Genomic DNA, 18916 nt, shown 5'->3' with positions numbered 1-18916 from the left:
CCAAGATCAGGAGTTGAAGTCCACGAATCCCCACCCTGGAAATTTCTACCCTGGAAAGTTCTGTCCCACCCCTACCCCCACCTCCACTCCCACCCCACCCCCACCCCTGGAAAATTCTACCCTCCCGGCCTCCCCGAAGCCCAGTACAAAGCTCGGCTCTCTGCTGCTTCTTGTCTGAGCAGAGGCAGTCACCCTCCTGGGTTTTTCCCTCCCAATAAATCTCTCCTATGAAATTTGTTATGCGGTACGGCTTTGTGGTGTTCCTTGGCTCCCACTGCCAGGAAACCTTTCCCTTCAGAGCGGTAACACTTTCCGTGAGGAAACCCTCACCGTCTGCGCTACACCACTTCTCCTCAGATCTGTAATATCCACATAGATACCCACGTACAACACTGCATATGTACTGATGTCCACCGGCCTTACCATACACACTTGGGTGTTACACTGCACACCTGTGTGTGCCAGCAGCTGGCTAAGAGCCTTGTATACCTTGCCTCACGTTCACCAGGAGGCGGGTACTATCTCTACAGCATGCCACAGAAGAGAAAGCTCTTTTTCAAGATGATAAAACCTAAGATCATAAAAACAGTGAAATGTCACAAATGGACAGTGTAATTCGACTTATATAAGATACCCAAACAGGAGGGTTTATAAACAAGAAGGATGGGGTCAGGATGGAGCTCAGTTGGTGGGATGCATGTTTCGGACACTAAACCCTGAGTTCGACCCTCTCCTCAGCACCACGCAGAACCTGATGTGGTGATCCACGACTGTGATTCTAGCAGGTGGGAGGTGAGTGCAGGAGGAGTCAGAGTCACCCTTAGCTTCACAGAAAGCTTAGTGCCAGCCTGGATATATGAGATCTTGTCTTAATTTTGTTTTTTAAAGTAGGAACAGAGGAGGGGGAGTGCAGCAAGATGACCTAGTGGGTAAAAATAGTTTTTCTTCAAGCTTGATAACTGAATTTGATCTCCAAGACTTACCTGTGTGGTAGAAGGGGAAAACCGACCCCTGCAAGTTGTCCTTTGACCTCCAGACACTTTCTGTGTCTCTCTCTGTCTCTGTGTCTCTGTCTCTGTCTCTCTCTCTCTCTCTCTCTCTCTCTCTTTCTCTTTTCCTCTCTAAACAAACAAACAAACATGTTTGGGTTTTTTTAATTAGTGGTTTCCGGAGCCTGAAGTAGAGCGAGTTTTTGTTGAGGAGATGAGAACATTCTCGAGATGAATGGTAGAGACAGGTAACAAACAGTGGAGGATATTTAATGCCACTAAACTGTGCACTTACAACAGTTAAAGTGTTCCGTTTTCTGTTGTGTACACTTTGCCACTATTGGGAGAAAAGACTCTATAAGCTCAACTATGCTCCATTAGCTTTCAAGAGACTTATCAGGACAGGAGAGACAGAGAGAGATGGGAGAGAGGGAGGGAAAAAAGGAGGGAGGGAGGAGAGAGAGATGGTGTCTCTTCTTGTCACAAATATTTAAATAGCTGCTTGAGTCCATCACTATTCTAACCCTTGAGTTTGAGTTTTGGGGTTCTGCTAGGCCGAGAGCGCTGGTCAGATTGTGTGTACGGAGCTCTGATCTGACTGTGTGTACGGAGCTCTGGTCTGACTGTGTGTGTGGAGTAGAGGACTAATATTAAGGCTTGGAGTTTAATGATCAGCTCTAGCACTCACCAAGAGTGCACAACATATGCATCCAGTCCCACCATCAGGCTGACTCTCTTCCCAACAGCCCTGAGATTAGCCCTGTTATTCATTGTCTTTACTTTCAGATGATTAAAGGAGACACAAAGAGACTAAAGACCTTGAGCACACTGGTGCAGATTAAAAGTATACACTCCAGGCAGAAGTAGATACACCCGGACAATTGACTGCCTTGCAAACCAGAGCAGGGACACAGGCCTCCCCTACCCATCTTTGTATGGCCAAAGGGTTCGGCCCTGCTTTCACGCTGCTTATCTTCTTATCTTGTCCTGTGTCCTGCCTCCTTCTACCCCAGCATCACGGTGTACAGTATGCTTCTTCAGTCCCTGTGAGCACAAGATAAGATAGTCACCACACGTCCTCCCAACAGAGCTTCCAGAACAATTCTCTCTGTCTCTGCCAAGATCAGCACCACTTCCTGTTTCCATTCAAACTAGAAATGGGGAGACGGATCAGTGGGTAAAGTCCTTGCTCCATAAGCATGAAACGTGTTTGATCCCCAGAATTTGAATGTCCAGAATTCACATAAAACCTGAGGTGGTCCAGCAAATCCTAATTCCAGAGTTCCTACCACACGGATGAAGAGGCAGGGCAGGAGGCAGAGGCAAGAGGATCCCCAGATACCAGTGGACTGCTTAGCCTGGTTTGTACAGCATCCAGTAAGGAAAGACTCTGTCTCAAAAGAACAAAGTGGAAGATGGGGAATAACACACAAGGTTGTTCACACAAAAGCTCTTCTCTCTCTCTCGCTCTCTCTCTCGCTCTCTCTCTCTCTCTCTCTCTCTCTCTCTCACACACACACACACACACACACACACACACACACCTGTATACATGGAGAGAGTTACTATACAGTTGCCATTAGGCCTGTCCTCACTGAGCCCCTTAGCCTCCCCCTCAGTCACCATGGACAAGATCCTGTTTCCCCATCTCCCAGGCTCCCAGCTAATAACACCGTAGCAAGTCCTCATGAGGTCTTCTTGCCTACCTAGTTTTCACCCATTCCTTTACCACCAGAAGCCAGTACAGCATAGTTTGGTATGGACTCCAGTTTCCTCTTTTAATATACAGAAGGGGCCCTCTCCATAGGCTCGTTGAATGAATTGACTGAGGTAAGGCCCAACAGATAGTAGCCATTACAGTGGCTTCTAGGAGAGTAGGTTAAGTGCCATCACAAATATGTCCTCCAACACTTCAATGTCATAACATAATAAAACTGGGTTCATTGCTCACAGAACTGTCCACACAGCATTTTCCACTAAGTGGTCACTATGGATACCAGGATGTTTTTCATCTTTGAGCTCCCCATGTTGCAGCCCTTGGGTATCTTCCAGCAAACGTAGAAAGAGACCTTAAAGGGTTCTGTAAGAGGTTGCTATAGGCTGGGCCTGGAAATAAGGCTCTCTTCTAGGCACTCTTGATGGGCCAGAAATTGGTTAAACAGCTTCACCTGAGTACAGAAGAATCTGAGAAACACAATCCAGCTATGGGCACAGGAAGACAAAGACAGGCAGTGTATGAGCACTAGGTGATCTATACCACAGGATGGTTGCTCTCTGCCTGGCCAATCCAATTGGCAATATCTCCAACAAGGGATCGACTTAAGGGAGGAAGGGCCTAGCTTACAGTTTAAGAGCATCATCTGTCTTGGTGCAGAAGGTGTTGCTGCCGATTTTTAGTGGTTGGTCCCACTGCCTTTGCAATCAAAAAGCAGAGAACAAGGTCAGAACTGGAGACAGAGGCTCAAATCTCAAGACGCTGCCTCCCATAGGTTCCAAAACCTTCCAGAACAGCTCCACCATCTGGGGACCAAGTGTTCAAATACAGGACAGCCCTGGAGGCATTTCACATTTAAACTGCAGCCCTTGGCAAGCCATACAGGCCTTCTATCCTATGTCCTGATTCACCTCATACCACAGGGGTCCACAGAGTTGAGCAGACATATGCTCTCATGCCTGTCTCTGACATTTTACTTGGATTCCTAGGACCCACTTCAACTTCTTCAAATAGCAAACTAGATCTTTCCTGACTCCTGTGCCAACTAGCTGTTAGTCCTCTAGATGAGCCCCTCCCCCAACTCAGAGCAAGTTTGGATCCCACTGCTCCAGAACAAGTGGTAAGTCTCTAATCAATCAGTACAATTTCACCCTGAGAACTTCCAAGGGTCTAGATGATCCCAGAGCACCAGTGTGGTTCCTAAATCACAAAGATCACACTAGGCTAGGATGATAGAATGTTCCAGATGGCGTCACAGCTTTCCCACCCCTAGTTGATATAACCAAAGCCTTTGTTTTATTCCTAGTCAGATGCTGGTACCTGTCTCTGTAGCCTACGATCTACTCCTGATGGAGTTCAAAGGCAGTTTTCATTTGATAGCACATCCCCACCCCCACACCCACCCCCACACCCACACCCACCCCCCATCACCTTTTCTTGCATGGAAATCTTTTCTGCTCATTCAAGAATGTGGTGTTGGTGCTATGGGTGTTCATCTAGAGACCATGAGCTGCAACTTCCCAGAGGCAGATCTGGGATGACATCATGTCCACGATGCCAGATCAAACCCCAGAAGATCAACTCCACACTTGGTAAATGACCCTGCAGTCGCCAGATTGTGTGCCAGCTCTTGTGCCCAGTCTGTGGCAGGGAGTTCTTGCAGGCTCACAGAAAGACTGTGAACATTGTAAGTTCCCATTGTAAGAAGCCCAGAGTCTTTTCCCCACTCCTCCTCTGGCATCCACGTCCACATATACATTGCATACACTCACACGACACACATGCCTGGGTAGATAATAAAAATAAGAGTTAAAAATTATGTTTCAAAAAATGAGAACAGCAGTGCCTGATCTGAGAAATTAGCTGGGTGGTGTTTGAGCATGCCTTTAATCTCAGCACTTGGGAAGCAGAGGCAGGAGGTTCTCTGTGACTTCAAGGCCATCCTGATCTATAGCATGGTCTACATATAGAGTTCCAAGACAGCCAAGACTACATACATACATACATACATACATGCATACATACATACATACTACATATATACTACATATATACATGCATACCTACTACATACATGCATACATACATACATGCATGCATACACACATACATAGTGAGACCCTGTCTTAAATAAATAAATAAAAATAATGTTGTGGGCTGTGGAGATGCTCAGAGGATTAAGCACTTCCACACAAGCGAGAGGACTCTAGAAGTTTGGATCCCCAGAATACAAGTGTGCCCTCAAAAGTGGTGGCTTGTCTATAACCCTAACACTTGGGAGGCAGGGACAGGAGGCTCCCTGGGCAAGCCCCCAGCTACAGTAGTCCCATAGGCGAGCTCTGCTCAGCAAGAGACTCACCATGCCTTAAGGAAGTGGAGCGTGGGCAAGAAAGATCCAGAGTATCAACCTCTGGCCTCCACATGTATCTACACAAGCACATTCCTACATATGCATACATACTGCACACACATATGCAAAAAGTGCTATTTCAGAACACAAATTAATTTCTTAGTCATAGTTATAAAATAAATAAAATGAGTGGGAACATTTTAATATACATATGTAGAATGTATATGTTTAACTTTTAAATATATGTTTAGTTTTTCAATATGCATGCATTTTCCCCAAAATGGCTAAGTAAGCTCTCAGCACATAAACAAGACTTATGGAGCCAGCTATTTAGTGAGTAGAGCTATTAGATAATCTTCGAGGAAAGGCACTGAGTGAACCATGAAAGTTGAGAAGCCTTTTTAGTAACCATGTATGTCTTTCTAGCTCTGGGCCCCTGGGAAAGATTCCCTATGGAACCCTCACCCCCTTCACCAGAGATACAATCTGTTCCTGAAGCAGGATTCCATTTGCAAAGTGACACATGCTGGTTTCAGGTCTGCACTGACTTATGTATTCGTGGAAAATTCCAGAAACTCAAGTGAATATCTGTGCCCTAAAACCCAGGCTTCATCTCTGTGGGAACAGCTCTGTGATTGTCTAGGCTGTGTGGTGGCTTAGAGCCTGGGGCAACCTGACTGCAGGAAATGAGTCTTCTTTTCAGCGTCAAATTTCAGGATGTGTTTGAATCTGAGCAACCCCCTTTCTCACAGAAGCCATCAGGACATGTCACAATAACCTATGGTCATCTGAGTCATCGATGACCAGCATGTTGGCTATTTCACAACTCCTTCCAGCCAGGAATCTGCTGAACATTCAGCAGCTCACCAAGACATGGTGATAATGGGCCACATTCCTATCATCTTCTTCATCTTTCCAATAACAGTAAAGAAATAAAAATGGCAGCCATTGCCGAGGTGATATTGCTGAGGGCCTAATCCATGGCAGCTATAGCTAAGGGCCTAATCTGAGTACCACCTTGTCTTACATCATATGTATGATTATGAAACTCCATTCCTCCTTTTTCATTCTCGTTTTTCCTGTGTCCTGCTACCCAAGTTAGATAATGTCTACAAAGGGAGAACTCAGGGCTTGAGGTAATAGCTCCGTGGTTGAAGGCATGCCAAGGTTCAGTCATTAGCACAGGAAAACAAGAAAAGGAAAAGAGAAAGCAAAGGGTCAGCAAACATAAAGATGCAATATTTTCTTGGTTCTTTTTTTTTTTTTTTTTTCGGAGCTGGGGACCGAACCCAGGGCCTTGTGCTTCCTAGGCAAGCGCTCTGCCACTGAGCCAAATCCCCAACCCCGATGCAATATTTTCATGAGGGTGGGTGTAAGTCAAATAAAGCAATATAAATAACCTTTCCAATGTTAGGTTGATAGAGTCTAAAGCAAGCACCAACCGATACTGAAACAGTGGGGGAAGTGGGTGTAGGCAGACTCTGAAACACAACCTTTCACTATTTACCAATACGTGCACACACATATGCACAGGTCCAACAAACTTCAGATTTGGAAAGCTACAGAAACAAGACTCCCATGAACTGGGGTAACAGCTAGTGGCTAAGCACTTAGCCACCCAAGTGTGAGGGTCGCAGTTCAGATCTCCAGACCCCTTATCCCTGCTGGCTACAGTTCTCAGAAAACGTGTGTATCACTGAAGTAAGCCGACCAGCAGAAGAGAAGCATTGCCTAGCCCTGGCTCCGGCTGAGAGACCCTGCCTTAGTGAGTATGTGGGGGATTGATGGAGGAAGGCTCCCAGTGTCAAGCTAGGACCTCCACATTTGTCTGCATACACGTATACACATAAACTTATGCATGCAACCAAAACCTCCCATATGTAGGAGGATATTCATTTAGACAGTGATGATATTGTTACTTGTGTATTCTATGTTCATAGAAAAATATAAGGTACGGCTGGGGTGTGGCAATTCTGAACGCAGTTGGACTTGGCTATCTACACCCAGCTTACTCCTGTCGGTTCCTCAAAGCCCCTGAGTTCCACTCGCCCTTTGAGTCTTTAGACAGACTGTTTCTTCCACCTACATGCTCCCTGACTCTGGAAAAAAAAAAGGCTGTTCATTCTCCAAGTCCCAACTAGACTTAATAAATATTAACAGCTTTATTGAACCTATATGAGATACTGCACATAACTATGATAATGTTTTGATGAGAGAAGCATGAGGAAAAGTGTGGACCCTACATGTGTTGGTTAAGGAGCAAACACATCTCAAAAAGAAGAAAAAGAAGGTAGACACAAGAGAATATACCCCAGATGCTGCAGGGTCGAGCAGTGAGCAGAGCCGGGCATCCTGTTAGCTTTGGGAGGTCACCAGGCTCAAAAGCACACAGACACTGTGTCACAGTGTGGATGCTGCCATGGGTGTGCTCAGTATGTGATAACTGGGGATGCTGAGACAGCAGGGTTTCTGTGTGCATTACACTTTAATAAAAGTTAAAAATAAACCAAGTGTGAATGTAGATATGCATTGTTTCTATTTTGGTCATGTTTTTCTGGACATTAAGTGGAAACCCAGTGATGAATTCATAACCCTAAAGACTACAATTCAGAATTCAGTCTTCAAGCCATTGAGGGTAATATTGTATTGCTGTAAGTAGGGAAAGAACAGAGTGGAAAAACTATCTTTTAAGATCAGAAGCCTTAAGCCAGGGGTGGTGGCTCATGCCTGCAATTCTAACAATAAAGAGGCTAATTCAGGAGAATCGCCAAGTTTCATCCTGGTATATGGTGTCCATTCCTTGACCCCTCAAAAAAAAGTAGAAAACCAGAAACCTTTGCTACACCTTTTATTACTGCAGACACCAAATTGTTATCAATAGTAATACCAGATAATGGTCAGTAGCCCCGACCCAGGCTGGGCACTGAGAGGTTGGCAAGCACCAACCCATTTACACTTCAGGTCTCCCCTGTAAGGTAAGCCAAAGTTCAAAGACTGCAACTGACTAAAGATCAAATGTGAACTCCAGGTCCAAGCAGTTTTGCTGCCCCTAAACACTTACTTTGTTTTACCCAGAGAAGGTCTCACTCTGCAGCCCCTGGCTGGCTTTGAACTCATGACTTTCCTGCCTCTGTCTCCTAAGTGCTAGGATTACAAGTACGAGCCACTCTGCCAGCTTCTAACCTTATTTTGTTCTCTTCCTTCTCCGTAATCTCCAAGTCCTGCAGAAAACAGAATCCACTCTTTCTCAAAAGCACCATTTAATATTTTATCCCAGTAATAGAAGAAAAGGTTAGTTAGTAACCTAAGGGATAAGAAAAGGTAACAAATAGAAAAAAATTAAAGGGGTTGGGGATTTAGCTCAGTGGTAGAGCACTTGCCTAGCAAGCGCGAGGCCCTGGGTTCGGTCCCCAGCTCTGAAAAAAAAGAAAAAAGAAAAGAAAAAAATTTAAATGTTATGTTTTGAAGCTTTCCCTCAAAAGAATAATTAATTTTTTTCTCTCATATATCATATCCTGACTACAGGGTATCCTCTACTCCCAGTGCCTCCCGACACCCCTACCCCCATCCACTCCTCCATTTCCCTTCAGAAGAGCCCAGATCTCCCAGGGATATCAACCAAACATGGCATATCAAGTTGCAACAAGATTAGGCTCCTCCCCTCATACTAAGGCTGGATGAGGCAACCCAGTGGGAAGACGAGGATCCTCTATGAGCCCAGGTTAGTTGATTCTTTGGGTTTTCTGGTGGTGTTCTTGACCCCTCTGGCTCCTTCAATCCTTCCTCCCCATCTCCCACACGATTCTCCCAACTCCAGCTGATGTTTGGCTGTGGGTCCTGCGTCAGTTTCCATCAGCTGCTGGGTGGAGGCTCACAGATGACTGCTATGCTAGGCTCCTGACTTCAAATATAGCAGAATATCATTAGGAATCATTTCATTGGCTGTTTTTTTTTTCTGGTTGTATTTGGTTCTCTCCTAGGTGTCTGGGATATCCAGCCTCTGGCTTCCGACCCTCCAGGCAGTGTCACGGGTGGGCTTGCTCCCATGGAGTCTCAAGCTGAGAACATCATTGGTTGACCATTCCCCCAGTGTTTACGCCACCTTTACCACAGCACATCCGGTAGGCAGGACAAATTGAGTCTGGGCTGGTGTTCCAGGCTTTTTCAATAAAAAAGAATTAGTAGACTAAGAGCCTATAAATTCATGAACAATGCAGAGACAACATTCCTGACGTGTCCATCCTGTGGACCAGCATCCCGAGGAGCTGCAAATGTGACCCAGCAAATTATTGAAAACCGGCTTAAAGCACTGTAAGTTTTTGTTTCCAATCTGTTGAGTAACTCTGTTGTGAGGTCTTGTGTATGGGTTTTGTAGATAACATAGGCTTTCTCTGTCAAAGGCTAACGTAGGTTGGGGTGTGCTGTGGAAGGCTTCATTGCTGCTGCTGTTTGTCTTCTTTTGTTTTCTGCTATAAGGTCTTGTGTAAGTTCGGGCTAGCTTTAAAATCATTTTGTAGCACAGGATGATCTTGAACTCCTGATCCTTTTGCCTCTACCTCCCAAATATAGGGATTATAGACAAGTGTTACTAAACCCAGCTTTTAGGGTTTTTTTCCCCCTTCATGTGTATTGTAAGTGGTGTGCACACACGAATGCATGCATGTGTGGGCGTTTGCTTGCATGCTTTGTGTGTATGTGTGTTTGTATCTCTGTCTCTGTCTGTGTGGGGGAATAAGAGAGTGAGAGGGGGGAGAGAGAGAGGAGGAGGAAGAGGAAGAGGAGGAGGAGGAGAGGAGAGGAAGAGAGAGGGAGGGGGAGGGACAGAGGGGGAGAGAGAGAGAAGAAGGAGGAGGAGGAGAAGGAGAGGAGAGGAAAAGAAAGGGAGGGAGAGGGGAGGGAGGGAAGGAGGGAGGGAGGGAGAGAGAGAGAGAATCCCAAAGTTAACATTGGCTGTCTTCCTCCATCACTCTCACTTTTTTTTAATGAGGTGAGGTCTCTCAACTGAGCACACAATTTGCTGATTGGTTAGTCTATCTATCCGGCTTGCCCAGGGTACTCCCTGTCTTGTCGCCACACTGCTGGGATTACAGGTGGCTGCCACACCTTTCTGACTTCATATGCTTATTCAGAAGATCTGAACTCTAGCAAGCACTTTACCATTGATACTTCTCCCCAGTCCTAGGCTTGTTTTTAAACTGAAAGGAGAAAAGGCTCCCTGCATTTAAGAATCATTGCTGTGTATAAAAGCTGGGTGAGGTGGTGGTTGCCTATAAGCCCAGTACTTGGGAGGCAGAAATAGGACTATAAGAGCATGGTCATTCTGAGCTACACAGTAAATTCAAGGCCAGCCTGGGCCACATGAGACCCTGTTGCAACAATCAATCAATCCATCAATCAATCAATAATAAATAAATAAATAAATAAATAAATAATAAATAGTTAAAGTTGAGCTGGGCACAGTGGCACATACCTTTAATATTAGCACTCAGGAGGCAGAGGCAGGTGGATCTCTGAGTTCCAGTTCTGGTCTACATAGCAAGTTAGGGCCACATAGTGAGACCCTGTCTCAAAAACTTTAAAATTGAGACAGGTCCATGTCTATAACCCCAGCTCTTGGGAAGTGGAGACAGGAGGATCGTAAGTTCAAGGCCAGCCTTGGCTCCATAACAATTTCAATGCCAACCTGAGCTACAGGAAAGAAAGCCTAGAAGGAAAATAATGACAAAACCCACACTGGGGCTGGTGAGAAGGCTCATTAGATAAAGGCACTGGCCAACAAGCCTAACAGCTTGGCCTTAGGACCTCGCGGTAGATGGAGAGAACTGATCCCCACAAGTCACCCTCTGACGTCTGCATACATGCCAGAGCACATGCCCACACACAACCTTTGAAAGTAAATGTGCACCACACACACACAAGGAAAGCGAAAGTCCTGAGCTTGGCTCGTCCACACAGAGGCTGACTCTGCAAAGCACTGCATGGCAGCAGAGAAAGCTGAGTGTAGAGAAGCACCCGGCCATCCCAGCGTTAATGTGGGAGGGTGAGGAGTCTGAAGCCAGTCATGTCTCAAAAACGCAAAACAAACAGAGAGGAGGAGCATAAACAAAATAAAACAATTACACTCTTCTGGTTTTGTTTCTATTTTTCTGATTTTTTTTGCCTTTTTTAGACAGAGAGTCATGGACAATTAAATGGAAATTTGAATTTCTGATCAAATGTGTCCAATTGTAGCATCCTCAAGCGGTGGTGCTTTTCCAGAATCACAGAAATGTCAAGTATTTGTATGGTTATTTAAAAACAAAACCATATCATCATATTCAACACACACACACACACACACACACACACACACACACACACACACACACCCTTTCCCTACATCTAATGCTCCCGACAATCTCCAGAAAGTCTGTTGTGTGTTAAACTCGTCAGATCTGCATCTGCATCTTGATGAGGAAATGTTCATAGGTGCCTCCTCGTGCTCCTCCCTCCCTCCTCCACCTCCCAGTGCCCTAAGTGGAGCCCCAACGAAGAACCAAATACATAACACATTGATTGCCTGGCCCTTAACCTTAAAGGGCATTATGCAACAGGTTAACTTTAGGAGTGTGTCTTTATGCTATAAACTTCCTATGATTCATTGAAAATTAACAAAGACTAGGAAGGTACCTAGGAGGGTATAGGTGAGGGTGTGAGTGTTTGTGGGCGTGTGAACGTGTGTGCTATTCACATTTGGGAAGGGACAACTGTTTATTGTGGGAGACCTGCCTATGCATGGTAGGATGTTCAGTGGCTACTCTGGTGTCTTTCAACAAGATACCAGCAGTATCTCCCACTTACAAAAGCTTTGAAAACGGTCAACCAAAAGAATGGGGATAAGGCGGGAGGCAGGTGTGCTGATACACACCTTTTGCCCCAGCACGCCAGAGGCAGAAGCAGACAGATCTCTTCTCTAGGAAATGAAGGCTAGCCTTGTCTACATAGTGAGTTCCACCCAGGACTACAGAGTGAGATTATATCTTGAAAAAAAATTAATAAAACCACTTATTAAAGAACGTGGATAAAACTTGATGGTAGAGCTTTTGCCTAACATACAAATAGATCCTGGGATCCCAGGACTAGACGCACACGTGCGCATGCGCATGCGCGCACTTACTTCATTGCCTGCAGTAAAATACTAGTCTAGGATATAGAGAGGTGCTTCTTGCCGAAGGCTTCTCTTTCTGATATCCATAGGCCAATGACTAAATCTCTCTCTGACGTCCCTACACAGATCCCAGCATCCAGGGAATGACCTCGTCATTTGCCAATGACGATCCCACTGTTCACACAGAAATTATTCTTGCTGGACGATGGGGCCAGAAGATCTAAGCTACTCTGCCACGTCCATCCCGTGCTCATTGGCCTCTTCTGATTGTAGATCTTGAGGAGAGATGAGGTTAACATTTTCTTAAAGACATAGGACAAAAAGGAGCCCTTCTTCCCAGGCCCACTTAGAATGGCGTATCTATTTTGTCATTATTTAATAAAAAATTCATCTTTTTAACTTATTTGTTGATGATTGATTGATTGATTAGCTGGTTGGTTGACTGGTTGGTTGGCTGGTTGGTTGGTTGGCTGGCTGGTTGGTTTGTTGGTTGGTTGGTTGGTTGGTTGGTTGGTTGGTTGGCTGGCTGGCTGGTTGGTTGGTTGGTTGGTTGGTTGGTTGGTTGGTTGGTTGGTTGGAAAAGAGTTTTACTCTGTAGCCCAGGCCAGCCTAGTACTCACTATGTGACTCTGGCTGACCTGCAACTCACAGATCCTTCTGTCTCTACCTCTCACATTTTGAGATTAAAGGAGTAAACTAGAATACTGGTGAAAAAATATTTATTGCTTTGTCTCTGTGTGTTTAAGTTTTAATTAATTAACTAACTAATTAATTAATGGTTTGTTGGTGTGGCTGCGTCCACATGCTTGAGTGTACTGTTGCATGCGTGTGGAGGTCAGTGGAGGTCAGTGGAGGTCAATTGCCTTAAACCACTGAGTCATCTTGCCAGCTTTTGTGTATGTATTTTTTGAGATAGGGCCACATGTAGTCCAAGCCAGCCTTGAACTCTCTACATAACCAAAGTTAGTCTTGAACTTCTGGTCCTCCTGACTTTACCTCCCAAGGGTTGTGGTTACAGGTGTGGGCCACCACAGCCGGTTGACATTTTAATTGTCTTTAAGTGCCATGTTTGATGGCATTAAGGACATTTACTGTTGTCCAGCCATCGCCATTATCCATCTCCCCAAACCATCCCGTGTTGTAAAACTGAATTATACAATGCATTTAATATAGCATCAAACAATTTCCCATTCTCCCCTGCAAGCCCCCGAAAGACACAGTTCTTTTTGTCTACACAAACCCAACTGCTGTAAGTGGAATCGAATTCGTCCCCAGGGCTCATCCGTGTCACGGGTCTCATAGTTCCATTCCCTTTGTGACCAGTAACAGTCCACTGTATCATATACGCTGAACCTTACTCTTGGGAGTCCCCTGCCTAAGCCTCCCTGGGGGTTACAGTGGGCTCCACCGTGCCTGCTCATAACTGTGTCTAGTCTCTTCCACTGCAGTAGAAACGACTGTCATCCTTAGCGGTCTCACCTTTTCTCTTGACGTTCTCTCTCCTGCTCCAGCTCTGTGATGGGTATTGGTTAAGACCTAACTCATCCTTCCCTTCATAATAGCGTCTTGACTCTGCTTGGGGAAGCTGCCCTTCCTCCACCCTCAGTCTACATGGACTGGGAAGCACTCCCATCCATTGCCACCAACCCTCAGTTCCCCAAAACAATGTCTTCCCCAACCCTTTGAGGCATAGAACCTTGCTCCCCAGAAATTCCATCTCCCAGGCCACACCCACTGGCTCAGGGATTTCTGGTCAATGGAAAGTGTCCTCTCTCTGTGGCCTGCTGAGAGGGAGGGTACAGACCAGAAGCTGCTAGAAGACATCATCATCTCTGTGGCAGAAGAGCATAAGGATAGAGCTACTCAGAGGAAGACAGAGCTGTGTGTAGAGCATGCCTGGTGCTCCACAGGTACCTCGGGTCTAGCCATCTATTCTGCTTGGGTCCCTTCCTAAGTCACTTCAAGTTGGGGATTTCTTTTGGCAAATAGAAAAAAAGGAAAAACCGTGATTTCTGCCTCCACTTTTCTTCCAAAGCTACGAATGACTCTGCAGATTTCGGAATGTCTCGGAGCCTTTGGGCAGGACACATCAGAGCACTGGACCACCGACATTGCTTGTAGGTAAAGGGCAGGGCTACAGTTAGTCATCCTTCAGCACACCTATCTATCCAGGAAAGGGATGAGTAACTATCTCAGGAGTTTATAGTCAGTACAGTCAACATAAATGGCTGTTTTGTGAGGCAGAAGGTGAGAGCAAAAGCCATACTCAGAGAAACTGCCCTGGACTTCATGGCACCACCAATGACCTGCCTCAGGTCAACAGACAGTCCAGACATCCTTCTTTGTCACCCTTTCAGGAATGCTGGCTGTCTGAGTCATTCTCCAGCATCCTTTCAGAGATGCAGATGTCCCCTGTGGGAATTAAGATCCACAAGCCCATCCAGGACCTCAGTAACTCAGGCCAAGAAAGGAGGAAAGAGTGGAGGGTCTCAGCCAGAAGCCCAATTAGTGCAGACGGGGGTGTGGTGGCCTCTGACTGCAGAAGCAGTCACTATAGGTGAGCCAAGGTTTTTCCAACAAGAATAGAAATGCAATGATACTGGTTTTCAAGGAGAGCAGGACTCCAGGCAGCAATAAGGAGTGATGGCGCAAAGGCTCAAGTGTTCGGCTGAGTAACTGTGTCTGCAGCCAGCTTTTTAAGAGCTACTGTGGAATGGGATTGAAGGCTAAACTAGACAAGTCAGGGAGCAATGGTTCAGTCAGCAAAGTGTTTGAGGGCCAGAGCTTGACACCCAGTGCCCCTATTTAAAAAAACAAAAGCAAAAACAACACCAAAATAAAGCTGGGCTCAGCCTCTAATCCCCGAGGTAGAGATCAGAGGAACCTTGGAACTCATCTGCCAGCTAGTTTAAATCAACAAGTCCCAGTGCCCCTCAGAAACCCTGCTTCAATAAAGGCAGAGATGCTGGAGAGCTGTCAGCTCAGTGGCCATAAGCATTTGTTGTTCTTGCAGAGGTCTGTTTCCCAGAATGCACATGGCGGCTCACAACCATATGTAACTCCAGTCCCAACCCCTCTTCTGACCTCTTTGGGTACCAGCATGTACATGGTGCACATGCGGACAGTCAGACAAAACACTCATACGCGTAAAATGAAAGTAAATCTTAGATAAAATGAAGAGGGACTAAGGAAGATACACTCAACATTGACGTCTGGTCTCTACACACACATGCACACACATGATCACATACAGATTCACAGTGATTACCCAAGTGTGTGTGGGAGTACTTGGATGCCAACGGGTAACCTCAGACACAATGGATTATGGCCTCGTTTAACGTAACCAGTTCTCTGCAGGAGGCAGGTTATAGAAGTATTAGTTTTATTTGATACAGGACAGAGTCAAGGTTCGAAGAGATAAAGGGTGGACCATGTGGCCAGACCACGCGCCTGTGAACAGTAGAGCTGCAAATGACCAAGTTGGCCCCCAAAGCCAGTGCCTGATACCTTTCAATTGGTGAAAGGTCATTTTGCAATCTGCTTCCCTTAGAACTCTTCAGGTTTAGAACTTGCACTGCAGACCATTTAGTTCCATCAGTACAGTTACACTGGGAAGGAGAGAGAGGGAGGGAGAGAGAGAGAGAGAGAGAGAGAGAGAGAGAGAGAGAGAGAGAGAGAAGGGAAAAGAACAGTAGTTGTCAACTCCATGCTGCCCAGGGAAAACACAAACAACCCTATCAACCTGAGTTAAAACAACAGAAAAAAATCTTCGACATGCTATCAGGCAACGATAAGGCATGCATTATATTTCAAGGAATTCTTGATTTAAAGCCAGCATGAATAATACTCAGTTCCTTGACAGCTGGTAAGTTTTTTAAATGAGTCCTTTTAGACACAAGAATATGCATAGAAATTACTGGCTTTGTAGACAGTGGCTAAAGGTACCTATATAGTGACAGAAAGCTGAGCTGTCCGTTTAAAAATAAATAAATAAAAGAAAGTTGAAACTGAATCTTACTTTTTTAAAAAATTCACTTTACATCCCGATCACAGCACCCCTCCCTCCTGTTTTCCCATTCCCACCCTTACAAATCTCTCTCCTCATTGCTCCCTCCCCTTCTCAGAGTAGGGGAGCCCCCCTTGGGTACCACCCCATCCTCAAAATAAATGCGAAGTGGGCCAAAGGTCAGCCTGTAAGGGGAAGCTTGGCAGCACTAAAATAGACCATGGAGAGCATCCTATAAAGATGGAGAGGAGGCGTGACCTGAGCGAGAACACTATCGTGACCTGAGTGTGAACATTCTCGTAAAGGAGTCTGTCTGTCAATCCTCAGGAGACACAAAACAGAACTTGTAAATCAGAAGAGTCATCACCAGAAACAAGGTCAAAAACTGGGGAAAAGTTCTAGGAGTAAAGGTTCAGCATAGTGAAGAGATGACTTCAAGAACAATCATTATTTAATGAGCATCACAGTGAAAGCAGGGCATAAGAGTTTTAGTGAAACTAAAAGCCACTTGTTTTGTGACATAAAGGCCACTCGGGAGTATTTGAGAAGTATTTTTTTTTTAAATGCAGTGTTACTTTCTCTACTGTGTAAAAAGTTCTTACAGGGACTGGGGAGATGGCTCAAATAGTGAAGTACTTGTCTCACAATCATGAGGACCTGAGTTCAGATCCCCAGTACTCATGTAAAAAGCCAGGTGTATCAGGACTCATCCAGTGCTGAGGAGGTGAGGACTGAAGGATCACGGGATTTTCCAGGCAACTAGTTTGGCTAAGTCAGTTAGCGTCAAGGTCAATGAGAGACCGTGTCTCAAAAGTTATGATGGAGGGTGATAAAGGAAACACCTGACACGGACCTCTGGCCCCCACATTCACTGATTCACATGAGCAGTGTGTGTGCACATGCACATACACATACACACACACACACACATACACACACCCCTTATAAATTATGACAAAGTCACAGAGAAAAATGGGCAAAGACACAATCCAGGAATGGATGAGTAGTGAACTCAGAAGTGAAACAAATACCTCAGGAACTACATGAAGTGCAAGCAGGCAAACGATAGATGTCTGGGCTCAGCAATTAAAAGGTGATTGATATCCAGTGCCAAGCAGGGTGTGGTAAGACAGGCTTTCTCCTGTGTACTTCACCAGGACGTAACTACACATAATTATAAACCAAAGAGTAAAATGTCATACACTTTGGCTCAGTAACTATTCTAAGAATCTGTCCCTGGCTGCCACATAGGATCATTTCCTACCATGCTGCCTATAGTAATGAATTAGAATTACTGTGGACAGGGCACAGAGCACCATGTGTCTATTCGTGGAAGACTATTTAAATGAGGGGAGTGTGGTTGATTATGTGTGTTATAAGTTAGTAAACCATGACCTGTGGGCCAACTGTGGATAGTGGTTCATGTTATGGACTTCAAGCTGGAAGGATTTACATTTTAAATTATTATTAAGAATACATAGCACCCTACTGTCCATAAAATAAAAAAAAATGTTTAAGATCTAAACGTATAGGAGATGGAGAACTACCAATCTCTGGGTTTGGTCTCTATGTATTTTTAAAATTTTGTAGTAAAAAAGGCAATTTGTGAATTTGGAAGGTATAAACAGAGGGATCATGAGTTCAAAGCCAGCCTGCACTCCAAAGCAAATTCCAGACCAGCCTAAGCTGACTACTGAGACTCTATTTTTAAAAAAACAAACAAAAACAAAAACAAATCCAGGCATGTAGGAACATATCTGCAATCCCCACATTCAAGAAGGAGAGGCAAGAGAGCCAGCCTGAGCTACGTAAGAAGTTCAAAGCCAGCCTGAGCTACGTAAGACCCTGTCTTGAGGGGCAGGGAGAGAAAGGAAGGAAAGCAACAAAAGAAAGTCAATGTATAAGGCAAAATTAATGCCACATGATTCCATTGAGGCAAACCAAATGCCCACACAATGTGGGACTGCTACACAGAAAGATGTCTGCAATATGGTGTCCCATGAACAGTCTTTTACTGGTACAAAATAAGAGTGGTGACACACACCTTTGATCCCAGCACTCAAGAGGCAGAGACAGGTAGACCTCTGAATTCGAGGCCAGCCTGGTCTACAGAGATAGTTCTAAGACAGCCAAGGCTATACAGAGAAATCCTGTCTCGAAAAACCTAAAAAAATAAAAAATAAATATGTATTTTAAATTCTACTGAAGGCTAACCTGAACAAATATCATGCTCAGTAGTTATACAGTGTCAGCTCTCTCTAACCCACACTTAGTATAACACAAGAGCTGGGAAACACAGCAAAATGATACTTAGTGTGTTAACTATAATTTTCACAATAGTTGCATTAACTTTAAAGGTTTTGTGATTCAGACTCTAGCTCTTTACATCGCCCCTCTTTGTTTGTTTCTCTGAGACAGTTTCCCAGGTCATGCGCACTGGCCTGACCTTGGGCTCCTCCAGCCTCAGTCTCCCAGTGCTGGGATTGCAAAGATGCCATGCCTGCCTACCGATACCATTAAAAAATAACTGGGGTTGGGGATTTAGCTCAGTGGTAGAGTGCTTGCCTAGGAAGCGCAAGGCCCTGGGTTCGGTCCCCAGCTCCGAAAAAAAAAATAACCCTTTGCCATTTCACCTATGGATAAATGAGGGTCATTTTAATCCTCATTAAGGACTCTCAGCCCCCTCCCTGATGAAGCGTGTCTTCTTCCC

Source organism: Rattus norvegicus, chromosome 1 (assembly GCF_021556685.1).
Source record: "Rattus norvegicus strain SHRSP/BbbUtx chromosome 1, alternate assembly SHRSP_T2T, whole genome shotgun sequence".
Lineage (NCBI taxonomy): Eukaryota > Metazoa > Chordata > Mammalia > Rodentia > Muridae > Rattus > Rattus norvegicus.
The sequence above is the reverse complement of the archived record's forward strand: the minus strand, read 5'-3'. Positions refer to the sequence as shown.